This window comes from Giraffa tippelskirchi, chromosome 12 (genome assembly GCF_054371585.1).
Source record: "Giraffa tippelskirchi isolate mGirTip1 chromosome 12, T2T-mGirTip1v1.2.pri, whole genome shotgun sequence".
NCBI lineage: Eukaryota > Metazoa > Chordata > Mammalia > Artiodactyla > Giraffidae > Giraffa > Giraffa tippelskirchi.
This window is the reverse complement of record NC_137286.1, coordinates 116,644,692-116,662,954: the sequence shown is the minus strand read 5'-3', so window position 1 is coordinate 116,662,954 and position 18,263 is coordinate 116,644,692. Positions and strand designations below refer to the sequence as shown.

The following is an 18,263-nucleotide window of genomic DNA, read 5'->3' as shown; positions in this document are numbered from 1 at the left end:
GCATCTGTTCCTTCTCTCTTTCTTGCTATAAATAGTCCCTTAGGTCTCCGGCTGTCAGCTGGTCTCTGCATGTGCCCCCACCCCTCCAAGGAATTCAGGGCCGGATGAGCTCATTTTAGAGCTTAAAGAAAGATTGTGGAACCTGCCAAGATTGGCCACTCAGTTTACTCTCGGAAAAGTTCTGCTGCCTTGCCTCATCTCCTTAATAGTTTTATGATGTGTGTATGTGGTCCCATCTCTTCAATTAGATTGTAAGCCCTTAAAGAGCAAGAACTATTTTCTGCCTTTTTCTTGTAGTTCTTGGCACTTGGTAAATACATGTTCTGTGCAGCTCGCCAGGCATTTTAACTGGCATAGTGCAAAATATGAAATCAGGCAACAGCTAGTTATAAACCTTCTCCGTCTACCTTGTAAGGTTGTTGTGAACATAAAGATAAGCATTGAAAATAAGAGATTGCCATTGGTGACAGTCTTCATCTTGCAGCCATGTTAACTGGATAGATAAGGGTGGCTCATTCAAACCACTTCTGCGTTTCTCCCTTCTGTTTGGAACCCTTGAAAGTGAAAGTGTTAGTGGCTCAGTCATGTCTGACTCTTTGCGACCCTCTGGTCTTTACCCTGCCAGGCTGCTCTGTCCATGGGGATTCTTCAGGCAAGAATACTGGAGTGGGTAGCCAGGCCCTTCTCCAGGGGATCTTCCCGACCCAGGGGTTGAACCCGGTCTCCTGCATTGCAGACAGATTCTTTACCATCTGAGCTACCAGGAAAGTGGTTAGTTGTATTGAGGTTGCTCATTATTCCAGTCTCATGAAATGGGGCTTCAGTTTTCTCCAGGCTCATCAGTAGTACAGCACATGCTGCTGTGTGGTCCATGGCAAGGTCATGTGCTCCTGTGATTACACTTCAGGGGCCCAGCGTGGAGTGTGGGGCGACTTTGTCTGTGACCTTTGGTGCTTGTATTCTTCTGTGACAAGAGCTTCCCAAGTGCTGTCAGCCTTTGGATGTTCTAACGTGTTACTGAGCCCAGGACTAAAGCAGGAAGAGGAATTCTGGAACTATTACACCCAGAGATAAGGCTGTGTGCAGAGAACGGGCACCACCTCAAAGACATAAAACGTGAATTTATTTGTGGCCCTGCAGCTCCCCAGCTGGAATGGCAATGGCAAGGAATTGCCCACCTCCACGCCTCTGTGCATTGGGGGTGTTGAGATGAGGCCTTCCAAATTCAGCCTGACGGTCTTTAATTCTGATAACAGACATGGAGTGAAAGAAAGTGAAACTGTTAGTTGCTCAGTGGTGTCTAACTCTTTGTGACCCCATCGACTGTAGTCTGCCAGGCTCCTCCGTCCATGGGATTCTCCGGGCAAGAACACTGGTGTGGGTTGCCATTTCCTTCTCCAGAGGATTTTCCTTACTCAGGGATCGAACCCCGGTCTCCTGCATTGCAGACAGGAATGAGAGAAAGCATTTTAAATTATGAGTCTAAAAGTGATACTGAGATGAAAATGCCTGTATGTGAAAGCAGAAATGCACTGACTTTACGGTGAGACAGGCCTGAGGTCAGATGCTTCCTCAGCCAGTGGCCTGCTCTGTGGGCCCTTTTGGTTTCTGATCTCTGTCTACCTATTCCTCCTCGCCTGGGAAGCGAAGCAGATCATCTAGCCTCACAGGAAGGAGCCTGCCCACATGTGGTGGATCCTCACGGAATGTTCTCCTTTTGAGGGCCCCATTGCTTCACTTTCCATTTCTGCAGTTCTCATAGTTATTGAGTAGAGATCTCAACATCTGCCTTAGTTTATAATCCTAAGAGAGGATTTAAGGTAAGCCTCAAATCAGAAGCGTTCTTGTTTATTTTAATTTCTATTCAAGCATGTTTGGAAAAAAGTTTCAAATTCTGATCAGATTTTATCTTGTAGAAATACAGAATGAATGCAGACATCAATTATTATTTTAATACAAAAATGATATCACCATTTGGTGTGATAATGATATTTGACCATAATTTTTAAAAAAAGGAACTCTGGGTTTGCATTCTTTCAAGATGGTTGTTGATGATTTTACGGATGAAATGATTCAACATCTGGGATTTGCTGCAAAACAAAATGGGAGGGTGGATGAATGGAGTTAGAGATGGAATAAGAGTGGTCATGATTTCATTATTAGTGAAGCTGGGCAGTGGGGACGAGGGGGCTTGTTTAACTGTTCTGCCTGGTTGTATATATGTTTGAAATTCTTTAAAGTATAATTTTCTAAAAAGCTCTCAATGAAAATATGACAGATACATAGTAGGTGCATAGGCGCCAGAAGGGGACAGGCAGGAATCACTTCTAATTCAGTCATCTTCATTGTTTGTGTTCTAAGACCTGAGGAGTCTTAACAGGGGCGGAGCAGAGTCCTTCCTCCAGTCACAAGCATGCTGGGGCCCTTGGTTTCTCCTCTTTCTCTCCTCTTGTCTAGGCAGATGCAGTTCTGACTGGTGGGCTGGTAGGCGGAGGGTAGTGGTACGAGTGTGGCTGAGAGGAGGAGATTGGGTGTTCTGCCCATTTAAAAAAAAAATGGAGTATATTCACTTTACATTGCTGTGTTAGTTTCTACTATACAGCAAAGTGATTCAGCTATACATATACATACAGCCCCTCTTTTTTGGATTTCCTTCCCATTTAGGTCACTGCAGAGCACCAAGTTCCCTGTGCCAAACAGTAGGCTTTCATACCTATTTTATACACAGTATGGATATTGCGGGCTTCCCTGGAGACTGCCTGCATGCAGGGGAAGCAGGTTCAATTCTGAGGTCGGGAAGGTCCCCTGGAGCAGGAAATGGCAACCCACTCCAGTATTCTTGCCTGGAGAATCCCATGGACAGAGGAGCCTGGCGAGCTATGGTCCATGGGTTCGCAAGAGTTGGACCCAACTTAGCGACTAAACCACCACCACCATCAGTAGTGCATATATGTCATTCCCAGTCTCCCAGTTCATCTCAGCACTTCGCCCTCCCCCTACCCTTACACTTAGTTAAGTCCATATGTTCATTCTCTACATCTGTGTCTCTGTTTCTTCTTTGTAAAGAAGATTGTCTGCAGTGCTCGTAGCAGTTGATAATTGGGTGGTGAAAGACCCCTTTGTGTTAACATTGGGAGAGAGGGCCTTTACCACAGCCTGGGAGCTGGGAAGGGGACAGGTATGGCAGCAGAGGAGAGATACATTCCATTGTATTCTCCATGGTGTCCTACCAGAGAGCCCAGCCCTGGTTGGCCCAGAGATCCCTGAGTGCCCTAATTTTACAGTTAGGACAGAAGAAAATAATGATCTTTTTTCTGGAGTAGCTTTTGTAAACCCTTCTTCAGGACATCCATAACAAGGTGTTGAAAGTGTTTCTGTTGGGCTTCCCCGGTGGCTCAGAGGTTAAAGCGTCTGCCCGCAATACGGGAGACCTGGGTTCGATCCCTGGGTCGGGAAGATCCCCTGGAGAAGGAAATGGCAACCCACTCCAGTATTCTTGCCTGGAGAATCCCATGGACGGAGGAGCCTGGTGGGCTACAGTCCACGGAGGAGCCTGGTGGGCTACAGTCCACGGGGTCGCAAAGAGTCAGACACAACTGAGTGACTTCACTTTCACTTTCTGTATCATAGAGGACTGACTAGTGCCATTAAGGTGACTATGTTGCCACTTCCTTAAAAGCAGAACTCATGCTTTATGTTTCTTGTTATTTTTCATCCTCCCAGCACAAGGAGTCGATTGGCAGGGCTCAGCAAAGAGTGATCAATGCAGGTGCTGTTTGTTGTAAGTGGGAGCCAGTGTCACACATTAGAATCGAGAGGATTTGGAGACAGGTGCCACTCTGGAAACGCCGCCAGCCCTTAAGTTTAATGAACAAATAGAAACAGGTGCAGGTGTTGGTGTTGCTGTTTAGTTGCTAAGTCGTGTCCCCTGTTGGTGATCCCATGGACTGCAGCATGCCAGCTCCCCTGTCCTTCAGTATGTCCTGGAGTTTGGTCAAACTCATGTCCATTGATGGCATCAAAGATGCCATCCAGCCATCTCATCCTCTTGTTGCCCCCTTCTCCTCCTGCCCTCAATCTTTCCCAACATCAGGGTCTTTTCCAATGAATCAACTCTTTGCATAAGGTGACCGAAGTATTGGAGCTTCAGCATCAGTCCTTCTGATGAATATTCAGGGTTGATTTCCTTTAGGATTGACTGGTTTGATCTCCCTGCAGTCCAAGGGACTCTCATTGTAGCTGAACCTAAATTAGAGATTGGCAGTTACATTAGAATTCAGTGGCTTTAGAGGAAAAGAAAACACACTCAACAACACATCTAGCTTCTTTTTCCTCAGTAAACCACTATGTTTAATTTAACATAAAAGATTTAATATACATTTGTGTGTCAAGGCTTAGAAAGACAATGTTACTTTAATGACTTCATCAGAAGAGATGAGAAGGCATTATAAAAATGCCACTTGCATTACCCTTCAACAGCACCTCATTATTACCTCCCCTGCTGTTGGAACAGGCGCCAGCATAGCTAGTAAATTGGTAGAATTATCTTAGATATATGAATTTGCTTATCATTTAATATTCTCTGATGACCCACTACTTGAGATCTTTTGATCTCTAGTGAAATCTTTGCATGTCACTACCTGGCTTCAAAGAAAAACATAGGCAGAAGCTATGTTATTGCTAATATGAGAAGACCATTAAAAAAAAAAAGTAGGAAAAAAAATCTATACTTAAAAAACTCACATTTTAGGAAAGAGCTCTCTTCCACTACAGAAGCAGAATTGGACTGATTTTTAATAATGTCAGAATGGCCAATAAATGTGTTAATAGAAAGAATTGAAAATCAATGAGCTGTGATAGTAATTACAGATAGCACCCAAGGGAAATATAGCTGGCAGCCTAATCCCTTCCCTGGGGGCCTGCCCTGGGCAAAGCTATGAAGTTGATAATTCTGCCCTCCTCTTTCCCATTAGCAATGTACTTTTTCCTTCAGCTTCATTCCTTTTTGCCTGCCATCCAGACACCCTGACCCTCTGTGCAGCAATGGTTCTCTGTATCCATAGATGACTGGTTCTAACTGCAGTCTCATTAGTTGAGGAGAATGTGAAGTGCTGTTCTTTTCAAGCATTATTTGCATCTGCATAGGGTCAGTGCTTTGTAAAAAAACACATTTTTAAAGCAAACTCATGCTCTGAGTCTTTTGGGAATTTTGATTGGGGGAAAATTAACCTTTCCAAAATATTTCAACTTCTGAAGGATGATGTTCTCCTTCATGTACTAGTCGTTGTGGGAGAATAAGGAAAAAAAAAATCTGGAGCATGAGGTGTGTATTTCTCTATATCTGGGTGTATTTTCTTGTACTAATATTTACAAACTGATGCATAGTCTCTAAGTGTCTCACAGAAATACCTGTTTAGCCCTTGGAGGGCTTTTTTTCTTGACTGTGAGGGATTAACTGCTATGGGTATCAACCTCTTACTGTAAACATTAGGAAACCATACAAAATCTATGAAATGTTTTTTACCTAGTGGACAACAGGAAGTTATAGACTGTAATCTTTGGGAGTGGGAGGACAAAGGATGTGATTTGACTCTTGCCTCAGCCTCCTGGAGGCACACAGGGAGGACCCATCAGTCACATTGAGGTAAGCAGGCAGGGTTTGGAATTAGGAGAGGTCAAGGCAGCTAATTTTAAGGAGAACAATAACAGAAAGGAAGTAGCTGTACAGAGAGAGGGCTCTGGGGATCTTTAAACTGGTCCCCTTAAGGGTTTGGCTAAGTAGCGATCTGCCTGTGTGGAGAGGATGGCAAGGAAAGAACCAGGATGGCAGTTCTGTTCAGTTCAGATGTTTAGTCGTGTCCGACTATTGTAACCCCGTGGACTGTAGCACACCAGGCTTCCCTGTCCATCACCAACCCCTGGAGCTTGTGCAAACTCATGTCCATAGAGTTGGTGATGCCATCCAACCATTTCATCCTCTGTCTTTCCCTTCTCCTCCTGCCCTCAATCTTTGCCAGCATCAGGGTCTTTCCCAATGAGTCAGTTCTTCACATCAGGTGGCCAGAGTATCAGAACACAGCATCAGTCCTTCCAATGAACACTCAGGACTGATTTACTTTAGGATGGACTGGTTGGATCTCTGCAGTCCGAGGGACTCTCAAGAGTCTTCTCCAACACCACAGTTCAAAAGCATCAATTCTTCGGCGCTCAGCTTTCTTCACCGTGCAACTCTCACATCCATACATGACCACTGGAAAAACCATAGCCTTGACTAGACGGACTTTTGTTGGCAAAGTAATGTCTCTGCTTTTAAATATGCTATCTAGGTTGGCCATAACCTTCCTTCCAAGGAGTAAGCATCTTTTAATTTCATGGCTGCAATCACCATCAGCAGTGATTTTGGAGCCCCAAAAAATAAAGTCTGACACTGTTTCCACTGTTTCCCCATCTATTTCCCATGAAATGATGGGACCAGATGCCATGATCTTAGTTTTCTGAACGTTGAGCTTTAAGCCAACTTTTTCACTCTCCTCTTTCACTTTCATCAAGAGGCTCCTTAGTTCTTCTTCACTTTCTGCCATAAAGGGTGGTGTCATCCGCATATCTGAGGTTATTGATATTTCTCCCGGCAATCTTGATTCCAGCTTGTGTTTCTTCCAGCCCAGCGTTTCTCATGATGTACGCTGCATAGAAGTTAGATAAGCAGAGTGACAATATACAGCCTTGACGGACTCCTTTTCCTATTTGGAACCAGCCTATTGTTCCATGTCCAGTTCTAACTGTTGCTTCCTGACCTGCATACAGGTTTCTCAAGAGACAGGTCAGGTGGTCTGGTATTCCCATCTCTTTCAGAATTTTCCACAGTTTATTGTGATCCACACAGTCAAAGGCTTTGGCATAGTCAATAAAGCAAAAATAGATGTTTTTCTGGAACTCTCTTGCTTTTTCGATGATCCAGCGGATATTGGCAATTTGATCTCTGGTTCCTCTGCCTTTTCTAAAACCAGCTTGAACATCTGGAAGTTCACAGCTCACGTATTGCTGAAGCCTGGCTTGGAGAATTTTGAGCATTACTTTACTAGCATGTGAGATGAGTGCAATTGTGCGGTAGTTTGAGCATTCTTTGGCATTGCCTTTCTTTGGGATTGGAACGAAGACTGACCTTTTTCGGTCCTGTGGCCACTGCTGAGTTTTCCAAATTTGCTGGCATATCGAGTGCAGCACTTTCACAGCATCACCTTTGAGGATTTGAAATAGCTCAACTGGAATTCCATCACCTCCACTAGCTTTGTTCGTAGTGATGCTTTCTAAGGCCCACTTGACTTCACATTCCAGGATGTCTGGCTCTAGGTGAGTGATCACACCATCGTGATTATCTGGTTCGTGAAGATCTTTTTTGTACAGTTCTTCTGTGTATTCTTGCCACCTCTTCTTAATATCTTCTGCTTCTGTTAGGTCCATACCATTTCTGTCCTTTATCATGTATATATACACCAAATCACAAAACAGACTACGGTCCCGATATTTATATTAGATAAAATAGACTTAGAAACCAGAGGTAAAATAGAACGTTTCATAATGGTAAGAAAGTCAGTTTTTAGAGGGCCTAATAGTCCAAATTGGTTTTTTACCATAGTAAACCCTTGAGTCGATATAACATTATCCCTATTAGTAAATATTATCACAGAGATAGCTTGCATCAGAGATCACACTACCAGTGGGTAACAGGGATCTACTTGGAGTTTATGTATTCTGAATCAGAATCTTTTCACTATTGCAAGCTGTCTTTGATAGTATTATAACTAGTCATCACATTTCATATTATCTGATTTCAAATAATTTTTACTACAATATTGATGTTTAAGAAAAATATTAGCAGATCTTATGAAAAGTTTTAATTCACTACCCCAATAAATGCACATTCACCAATAGAGGTTCTGTGGCCATTGTACACAGTAGCCTGAAATAAATATGAACTCTTGGAATCTCTCTTTAACCTTAGCACAGCTGATAAAGAATCCGCCTGCAATGCAGGAGATCTCGGTTTGATTCCTGGGTCGGGAAGATCCACTGGTGAAGGGATGGGCTACCCACTCCAGTATTTTTGGGCTTTCCTGGTGCCTCAGTTGGTAAAGAATCTGCCTGCAATGTGGGAGACTTGAGTTTGATCCCTGGGTTGGGAAGATCCCCTGGAGAAGGGAAGGCTATCCATTCCAGCATTCTGGCCTGGAGAATTCCATGGACTGTATAGTCCATGGGGTTGCAAAGAGTCAGAAATGGCTGAGTGACTTTCACTTTCACTTTGGTGAGGTTGTAGAAGAGGAGAGGATTAAAAAATATTTTACTGCATAATGTATGTTTTAATATAATGGTTTCAACAATTTAATCGTCAGTAAAAACATGGAAAAATATTCCCTGCTCATCACAGTGGAAAAATTTTGTTTCACTGTGTGTATCAATTTCAGAAATCAAGAAATTGAGCAGAGCTGACAGCACATATTAGATTCACCTTCTTGAAAACTCTGTTTCTCTGTCCTGGTATTTTGAGAACCCAGAATTTCATAAATAAGTAACAACATAGGGATGTCAACAATTGCTTTTTTTTTTTTATTGCTTTACAAATTATGTCACTGTCATCACTGAGGAAAATCTGTGCTTTGCTACCAAGGCACATTCAACCTGGTAGCAGGTTTGATCAGTTTCACATGTTGCTGAAAGGTCGTGTCTGTGGCCTGTGGAAAAATGAATCTGTCTCTATGATCTGCTGGTCAGTCCATTTTCTTGTCGTAAGGGCATTTTGTCAGAAAATTTTCTTAATAAAGAAATACGTACTTCTTCATACGTACTTCTTCACTGTCAATCATAAATGAGCTGTGATGTTCAGATGACTCATAGTCCCCATGACCAATTCTATTTCCAACTTTGCAGTTTCATTGTACTCTTGTCTTAACTAATTATGTCTGTTCAATAAAGCCATGCAGGTGATGATTGAAATTATTTAGTATCAAAGCCTATATTTACTAAACAAGACATTCTTATTGTTCTTTAAAATTAAGATAAAGAATGTACGCTTAATTTTTTTTTTTTTTTTTTTACCTAGGTCATATAGTTTTTACTTTCAACTCGAAAGAAATTAACGCAGCTGTGGTTTTAAAACCTCAAACCTCCCTTGGCTAAGTCAGTTATAACAGTGTAGTAGAATATGTCTCCTGGGTCACTTCAAGTTATTCACGTCATATAAAGATTCATGTCATACAAAGTATTGAAGCCCTTTAAAGATGAGTCATCAGGGACTTCCCTGGTGGTGTAGCAGTTGAGTCTCTGTGCTTCCAATGCAGGGGATGAAGGTTCCACCCCTAGTCAAGGAGCTGAGATCTCACATACCATATGGCATAGTCAAAAGATAAAAAACTTGAAAAAAAAATTTAAAAAATCAATATATTATGATATTTGCTGAAGAAAATAAAGAGGCAAATTGTTTGCAGTGAAGTGTTTTCTATGAACAGTGCAGAGCCTGTTGGTACATTTTAGGGAGCTGATCATCTGGACTTCATTTTTAGGCCCATGTGTATAACCTGTTCATGTACAAGATATAAATTTTTCCCTCAGTCAATCTTGTACTCTCTAAAAATTTTGTCTTGCTGAAAATGTCTTCATTCTTTTACCAGCAACTATTTTGCAAAGGAATGTGATTTTCCTACATATTATTATTAATATGGTAAATAAATATCAATTACGTGGTAAAACCCTTAATGTCTATTATATCAAGTCATAAAATATATAGAGAGACATTATCGCTTTTCATTCACCTTGCTCTCGATTTGCTCTCATTTCCCTCCCACCAAATTTTATTTGCCATGGTGACTTCTGGTTTCCACATCAACATTCCATAAATACATAAAAGTGGAAATTTTGTCTTTGTCCTCTTTGGGTTGTTGTCCTTGGGGTATATTCACATTTCTGTGCAGTGTTTTTGATGGACGGGAATGTTTCTGAGAAGGATGGGGAACATTTTCCTATATATTTAAATTCAGGGATAGTAAAGGGTATAGAATTCAGCTAGAATAATGAAACTATATACATAATCCTTAACATAGTACCTTGTGTATTAAGTAATTAACATAAGAAGCAACTGCTCTTGGGATTGTTGTTCATCTGAATTTCTCCTTAATTTTATCATATAAAATAATTTGTATATGTAAAGTAAAATAGATGTTCATTTATTCACATGGATTTTGGAAAAACTGAACATCGATGATGCTCTAGAGTTAGTATTTCATGCGACTCCATTATCAATTAAAATATGGTACTGTGAATTTATACAATAGAAATAATACATATTGATTTTGTGTTATTAATATCTGATTTTATGCATAATTTTCATTTAAACATAAGTCTTTAGCTATGTATTCTTGAACTTTACTCAGAAATACTGTATCTCATTGTATGCAGTTAACTTTCCTTAAAAATAAAGAACTAGAAACAATCGTTACTGTAAAGCAATTGAAATGTTATTCAGAGATATATATGGCCATGATAGTTAAAGGAATAATGATGTAAAAATTACTTTCTGTTTTGTAAACCAAAACGAACTCTTCTCTAGTGAATACTTACATAAAGCATTTTATTTCAAACTCCTGTTTCCACAGAGATAAAATTATGTTGCCACCATTCAAAATTTCGATTGTTTTGGAAAATGATCCTTCTACAGAAGTACAGGAGAACTCTAAGAGGCAAAAATAGTACATGATACGTAATGTGGCCAGTTTCGTTAATTAATATCTTTTGCTTATATCTTTTCATTATAAGAAAAATGACGCATATCATTATGCTGTATAGCATTCTGAAATTGTTGGGGAAAAAGTCACCAAGTAATTGATATTATTAGTTTTTGAATTACATGAATTAATATCTTTATGCTTTGCACAATACCTTGCCATTATAAGAGACCTATAGTCTTTGTTAGAAAAAAGTAAAGTGTTCCCAAATGCAATCAAGTTGTACCTACATGATGTGATCTTCCTTTATGTAGCTGACATTATTTGCAAATGATCATTGTGCATAGTGGCCCTTTGCAATTGCCTGACATCTTATGTTTATCATCTTGACTTTCTGTTAGCTTCCCATATCGTGATTTCAGTTCCCTTTATAGAATCTTTTACAAAAAGGAAAAAGGAAACCATAACACCTTGCAGTTCCTAGGCTCTCTTGCAGTTAGTAGGAGTTTGGCCAGTGAGCTCCACCACCCTGTAGAGAGATTTAGGAGGGACAGTGCAGGGCAGGCTGTCTTTTGGGTGAGTGCAGTGGCAAGAACTTCCGGCTTTTGGGGTTGGTGTGACAGACTTTCTGGCATTGGATACTAGAGGATGGTAGTTGTAAAATTTTCACTGGTAGTGACCTGGGATGTGGTTTATTTTTCCTCTTAACTATGTATGTTCCTGTAGTATGTAAGCCTAGTTCACTGACCTACCAGATTTTCCGAACCAACAAGGACCTATTGTGTAGCACAGAGAATTCTGCTCAATGCTATGTGGCAGCCTGGATGGGAGGGAAACTTGGGGGAGAATGGACACATGGATACATGTGGCTGAGTCCTTTCACTGTTTGTTTCAAACTGTCACAACATCATTAAATGGCTATAACCCAATACAAACTAAAAAGTTAAAAAAAAAAAAAAAGAACTGATATTTTTAAAAAATATAGTTCTGGTAGCTCAGCTGGTAAAGAATCTGCCTACAATGCAGGAGACACCAGTTGGATTCTTGGATTGGGAAGATCCTCTGGAGAAGGGATAGGCTACTCACTCTAGTATTCTTGCCTGGAGAATTCCATGGATAGAGGAACCAGACAGGTTACAGTCAATGGGGTCGCAAAGAGTTGGGCTTCCCTGATAGTTCAGTTGAGAAAGAATCCACCTGGAATGCAGGAGACCTGGGTTTGATCCCTGAGTTGGAGAGATCTCTGGAGAAGGGAAAGACTACCCACTGCAGTATTTGACCTGGAGAATTCCGTGGACTGTATAGTCCATGGGATCGCAAAGAGTTGGACATGACTGAGAGACTTTCACTTTAACTTTACGAGTAGCTTTCACTACTGATACTACTCAGAGTAGATGCTGTTTGTAACTGATACAGTGAGGTTTACTCATTTTCCAGCTTAAATGTATTAGGACTTACCTCAGTGAGTCTCTGTGGTGAAGTGTGTGGACTCTGGAGCCAGACTGGGTGTGCTTATGTCCTGTCTCTAACATTTTTTCTGTGACCAAAGCAAACTACTTAATCTCTGTCTTATTTTCGTCATCTGTAAAATGGGGATTATAGTTGTTGTTGTTCCGTTGCTCAGTCTTGTCTGACTCTTTGCAACCCCATGGACTGCAGCATGCCAGCTTCCCTGTCCTTTATCATCTCCCAGAGCTTACTCAAACTCATGTCCATGGAGTCAGTGATGCCATCTAACCATCTCATACTCTGTCATCCCCTCTCTTCCTGGCTCCAATCTTTCCCAGCATCAGGGTCTTTTCCAGAGAGTTGGCTCTTTGTATCAGGTTGGTGAAAGGATGAGAGCTTCAGCTTCCCCATCATTCCTTCCAATGAATATTCAGGGTTGTTATCCTTTAGGATTGACTGGTTTGATCTCCTTGCTGTCCAAGGGACTCTCAAGAGTCTTTTCCAGCACCACAGTTCGAAAGCATAAATGGAGCTCAGCCTTTTTAAGGTCCAATTCTCACACTTGACTACTGAAAAAACCATAGCTTTGACTAGAAGGACCTTTGTCAGCAAAGTAATGTCTCTGCTTTTTAACATGCTTTCTAGTTTTGTCATAGCTTTTCTTCCAAGGAGCAAGCGTCTTTTAATTTCGTGGCTGCAGTCACCGTCTGCAGTGATTTTGGAGCCCAAGAAAATAAAGTCTGTCACTGTTTCTGTTGTTTCAGGGAAGATAAAGGAGTTCATGTATATTAATTATGCCCATTTGCTGGTAGCTGTTACTTCAACCTAATACCCTCTCTGTTGAAATCATGGTTATCCACCAAGTTCCAGGACAAAACTCTTTCATGCATTTAGCATCTCTCTCTTCTCTGCACTTGTATCGACTCGATCTGTAGTCACAACCCACCCAATTTAGTACTTAATTGAGCTCAAATGGAATCATGCATATTAACTCTCAACTTGATTTCCAGCACATTCATTCATTAGTTCAGTCTCAGAACAATCATTTATGGTGCTTGTTATTAGGAACCAAGGTATAGTCTGACTTGAAGGAGGCCCATGGTTTATCAGGAAGATGATACTAGTATTAATATTCCTGAAAAGAATAGTTATGGAGGGTGCTATTCATGGGCACTTCTGGTCCCTTGTACCATCTCATCTAACATTCCTGATAGTCCCACAGTGATCATCTCTACTTTACCAATGAGGACGACTGTGTTAAGAATGGTTATGTAGTTTCTCTGAGATCACATGACTTCTCAGTATCAGAACCAGCTATGTTTGAACTCAAGAAAATGATGCTTTTTTATGTTACAAAGCTGCTCTTTTGCAAATGCTAGATTTCTAGCATTCTAGGTGAAACTTTCATGGAAAATCATTGAATTTTACAGATCTTCAAGAATAATTCTCATTATTTTATTATCATGTCTCATGAAAAATATTTATTAGAATGTTATCTCTTGATTAGTTGAATGAATTTGACTGGCTAATGTAACTTTGCATTTCTTTGGCATTGGGAATATACTTCCTCTAGCTTCTTCAGAGTTTTGTCTTCTGAAGGAAAAATGATGAGACACTACTACTTTGTATCTGTATGTATCCTTTGTGTAACTCAGAGCACTTTATTTTGTGTTATTGTTTGATGTTGGCATAAATGTAGTGAGAAGATAGAACAGAAAACTGTGATCACTATTTTTCATATGAAAAGTTGGGAACATAAGAATGCAGTCATTTGCCAAAAGCCCAGAGATGATCAGTGGTAATTATGAGATTTTTAAACCAGGGCTTCTAACCCTTTAATTAAAAGGTTTAACTGCCTGCAAATTTTAAATGCTGATGGATTTTCAGTAGAGCTGTGGACAGACAAGCACGCTAGAAGTCCTCTTGGCCTTAAGTGGTGCTGGTTAATGTTGGTATTAGGGAGTGCCAGCTTGGTGATACCAGTGGAAATGGATTTGCTCTCGATGTCATGGTTTGGAGAGAAAGTACAGAGAAGATGAGAAGGTATTCTTAAGTAGATGGAGATAGTGTGCAAACACATCAATGGGGATGGGGCTTATCTTTCTATAATATGCCATCTCAGAACAGATTTTTCAAGGTTAAAAAAAGTGTAATTCATCCCTTTGTTTGGACAGTGGACATTTGTTACTTGTATATGAAGGAAGGATGCTGATGTAGTAGTAACTTTTGGGGAGTGATCCATGCTTTCTTGGACTCTCCCTCTCTTAGCTGATGTACTGGTGTCTCTCCTTCTCTTCCTCACCTCCTCATCTGGGTTTTTCCCCACTTTTGCCATGGTGCTGAATTTTTAAGCCTGTGCGGGTGTGCCAGAATTCATTTAGATGAATTTGGAATTATCGATATTTGTTCACATAAAAGCTGTGTTATAGTTAAGTGGCTAGACATTTGAGTTTCATGCTTCACACCCTTTTAAATTCTTTATGCCATTTCATTTATCCAATATGATTTCATTATAATTCTGTTTAACACTTTGGGAATCATTCATGGGATTGCTTTGGGCCCATTATTTTTATGGACTCCGAGTGCTGCTTCTGTCATGTTCTCAGAGTCTTAAAATGGTACAAGTGTGATTCTAGAGACGCTCCGTTTTACTGAAATCATGCAGTTCTATAGATGTGGAATGCATTTAGCCTGATTCTGCATAGCTACAATTACTTGGGTAATTCAAGCAGAGAAACCACATGTGCTTAAACTGAACTGCTTATTATGTCTTTCACGGATTAGAATGATTTAGTCGGAGCAGTTTTGCAAAGTAAGTTATCCTTCTACAGCACCTTTGGTTCTCAATTATTTATTTATTGATTCACTTTAAAAGAGATACGAGACGAGGGACATTAAGCAAATATGCCTGGGAGAACCCTGAAAATACAAAGTTAGGAGTGTATGTCAGGTTTTAGGATATTATACTTTGTTGTGTATTGATGTACTTTGTTGTTTATTGAGCTGGTCATGCTGGCCTGGAGTGCCACTTTGCATCATGTATCAGAGCAGTTTTCTGTGCCTTATACCTTGATGTTTTTGTATCGATTCAATGAGAAGGTGGAATTGGTCCCTTTAAAAGTCAGTGAGAGTTGTGAGGACATTGCAGAAAGAGTAGATTGAGGGGGATTCTGATAGTTCTGGGCTCTCTTTCTCCCTCAGCCTTTGAGTTCCTGTGGAGCCCAGCAAATTCCCACTGTCAGGCTCCAGCATTCTATTTTCAGTGCCAATTACCATTGAATTGTGAGATATGTACTTAACTCTGCCTTTGAAGAAGCAGTTCACATTTTCATCAGTGACATTTTATTTTACATCTTCTCTACTAAGAGAGTGAATGACTCATTTGGGTGTTAAAAAATACTTGAACTGTTTAAAATATTGATGTTATAAGTGCCATAACTTAGAAGCTGAGACATGAAAATTGGCATTTAAATGATGTCTCCAAAGATTCCACCTCTTTTGTACAGAATGAGACTCGCTATTGGAGTGAAGCTGCGGTGTCAGGTTCTGAATTCAGCTCTGAGAGCCTGCAGTGGGGCTGCGGTGGCTGGAAAGCTCCATATAAAGCCACCCTGCAGAGGGGCCAAGGGGTTAATATCTACTCTCTGCTCTCAGGGCCAATCAGGAGCCCAATGCATGATTTTTCTAGGGTAGTTTTTCGTAATTGCTCATCTGAATTGGTGTCTTTTTCTTTCATTTTTTATTTTTAGTTTAAACAAAGATTTGAGGTTAGCCAAAGTCTCACACAATACCTATGGTAGTACATACAGTAGGTTCTCGACAAATATTTGTTTCCTTTTATTTTGTCAAGCTTGACTAGAAATCTGAGATCCTGTGTTTACGTTCACGTGACACAGTTTTTGAGGTTTTGCTGCCTAGATTCCTGATTCTGTCACTTCTGACACAGATGGTGTCACCTCTGACATGGATGGTCTGAGAGAGGCTGCATTTCTGCTGGAGGAGATGGATCATGTCTGAACAGAACAAAATAAATGAAAAAATTGTATAAAATCTTAAAAGACCCATGTCACACCAGTCCCCTCTTTCACCTTCCCTTTCATTTTCCAACATCCTCTCTCTCATGTCCCTTGGCTAGTGCAGTCTTCTGCCTTTGTCATCCCTTATCAGTTGGAGATGAGTGTAGGTGAAAGTTGAATGTTAACATGAGAGTCAACAAAATACCCCAGTGTATGTTTTTTTTTAAGTCAACGTTTTGTTGCTTTAAGATGGAAAATAGTTATCTCACAAATATTGTGTATGTGTGTGAGAAAGACAGAGAGAGATTGAAAGTTCAGGACACTTTGGCTACAGGAAAGAATAGTAACTTTTATTTAAATAATCATGGTTTTAGAAAAATTGGCCAGAACGATGAGAAAATGGTAGTTTTAACTTTTCTCAATAATAAAAATAATATTAAAAACAACAGCTTAATTCTCTATTTTCCTTTTTCTTTTAATACCTAATTCTTTTATTTTCCTTTTTTTTTTTTTTTGAAAATAACTTTTTGTTTGGCCTGTAGAACAATCCTGACTTGAGAACTCTCTTTGGAAATGAGTAATAACTGGTGAATTATTTCTCTTGTTGGCAAAATAGCAGCTATCATTTATACTTTCTATCACTGTTATTAAGTCTGGCTGAAATCATCTTGAGGTGAGAACAGTACCGCTGTTGTCTGGAGTTTTTAGGAAAATTTAGAATCATTGAAGAAAAAAAACTGGCAAAGCCTTTGTTAATAAAATATTTCAAAAACTTTTTCACAGTGGGCTAGCTTCTTGATTTTGCTGGTCTTCTCCATGGACACAGAGATGTTAAACTCACCTTCTGTTCTGTAGTGTACTTGAAATACACAAATGATCTATTTATCACACGAGGAGAGTATCTGTAGGATTTCCAATGTAGGCCATTGAAGGAGCCAGAAGAGGAAGAGGCAAACACGGGTTTGACCCTCAATTCATACATAAAATCTCTAAAGCAAAGACAGGATCAAGTAATTTTTAGTATATATAGAATATGGATATTTTGCTCTTGGTGTGTGCATATGTGCTCGGTTGTGTCTGACTCTTTGCAGCCACATGGACTGTAGCCCACCATGCCCGTCTATCTGGAAATTTCCAGGCAAGAATACTGGAGTGGATTGCCATTTCCTCCTCCAGGGGATCTTCCCGACCCAGAGATCGAACCTGCATTTACGTCTCTTGCATTGGCAGGCCGGTTCCTTACCCCTGTGCCACCTGGGAAACCCTTGGAAGTAATGTCAGTATAATTGGGAAACAGTTCAGTTGAAACTAGGCAATACATTCTTTCAGTTAAATGGAACTTAGGTACCAGAAAGCATCATCCAGTACTAGAAATCAGATTCTTTGCACTGCTCAAAGCATATGACTTCCTTATGGAAAAACAACAGCAACAAAGATTTTGTGCAGTGTTGTTTATTCATCCTGCAAGAATGTAATAGGAAGACCACAGATTCTGAAGCTTTTTGTTTTTTTTTTCTTTATAACTTGTGGGTGTGATAGAGTTTTAATATTTCTTTTGATCCTTATTCTATGAAGAGGTTGTTTCCTTCTACCTGACGGTATGGAGAACACCTGAAATAGCTTCAAAAGACATGGCATCCAGAAATCTTACCACGTGGGTTTTCAATGTGTGTGCTGTTTACTCCCTAGGGGAGGTACTTTTAAAAGACTTGAGTTACTCTAACACTAATCAGTTCAGTCGCTCAGTCGTGTCCGACTCTTTGCGACCCCATGAACCCCAGCATGCCAGGCCTCCCTGTCCATCACCAACTCCCGGAGTCCACCCAGACCCCTGTCCATCGAGTCAATGATGCCATCCAACCATCTCATCCTGTGTTGTCCCCTTCTCCTCCTGCCCTCAATCTTTCCCAGCATCAGGGTCTTTTCAAATGAGTCAGCTCTTTGTATCAGGTGGCCAAAGTATTGGAGTTTCAGCTTCAACATCAGTCCTTCCAATGAACACCCAGGACTGATCTCCTTTAGGATGGACTGGTTGGATCTCCTTGCAGTCCAAGGGACTCTCAAGAGTCTTCTCCAACAC

At 40.5% G+C, this 18,263-nt stretch overlaps 1 protein-coding gene and 1 long non-coding RNA gene across 9 annotated transcripts in view; both read left to right on the top strand.

The window, feature by feature from the left end:
- KLF12 (KLF transcription factor 12) overlaps positions 1-18,263 on the top strand; it is a 617,863-nt gene that overhangs the window by 219,344 nt on the left and 380,256 nt on the right. The gene's annotated exons all lie outside the window — the stretch shown is intronic.
- LOC145530387 (uncharacterized) lies at positions 1,089-4,723 on the top strand. The gene is made up of 2 exons (XR_014071725.1): positions 1,089-1,325; positions 3,550-4,723. It is a non-coding gene; the product is annotated as an uncharacterized LOC145530387 (long non-coding RNA).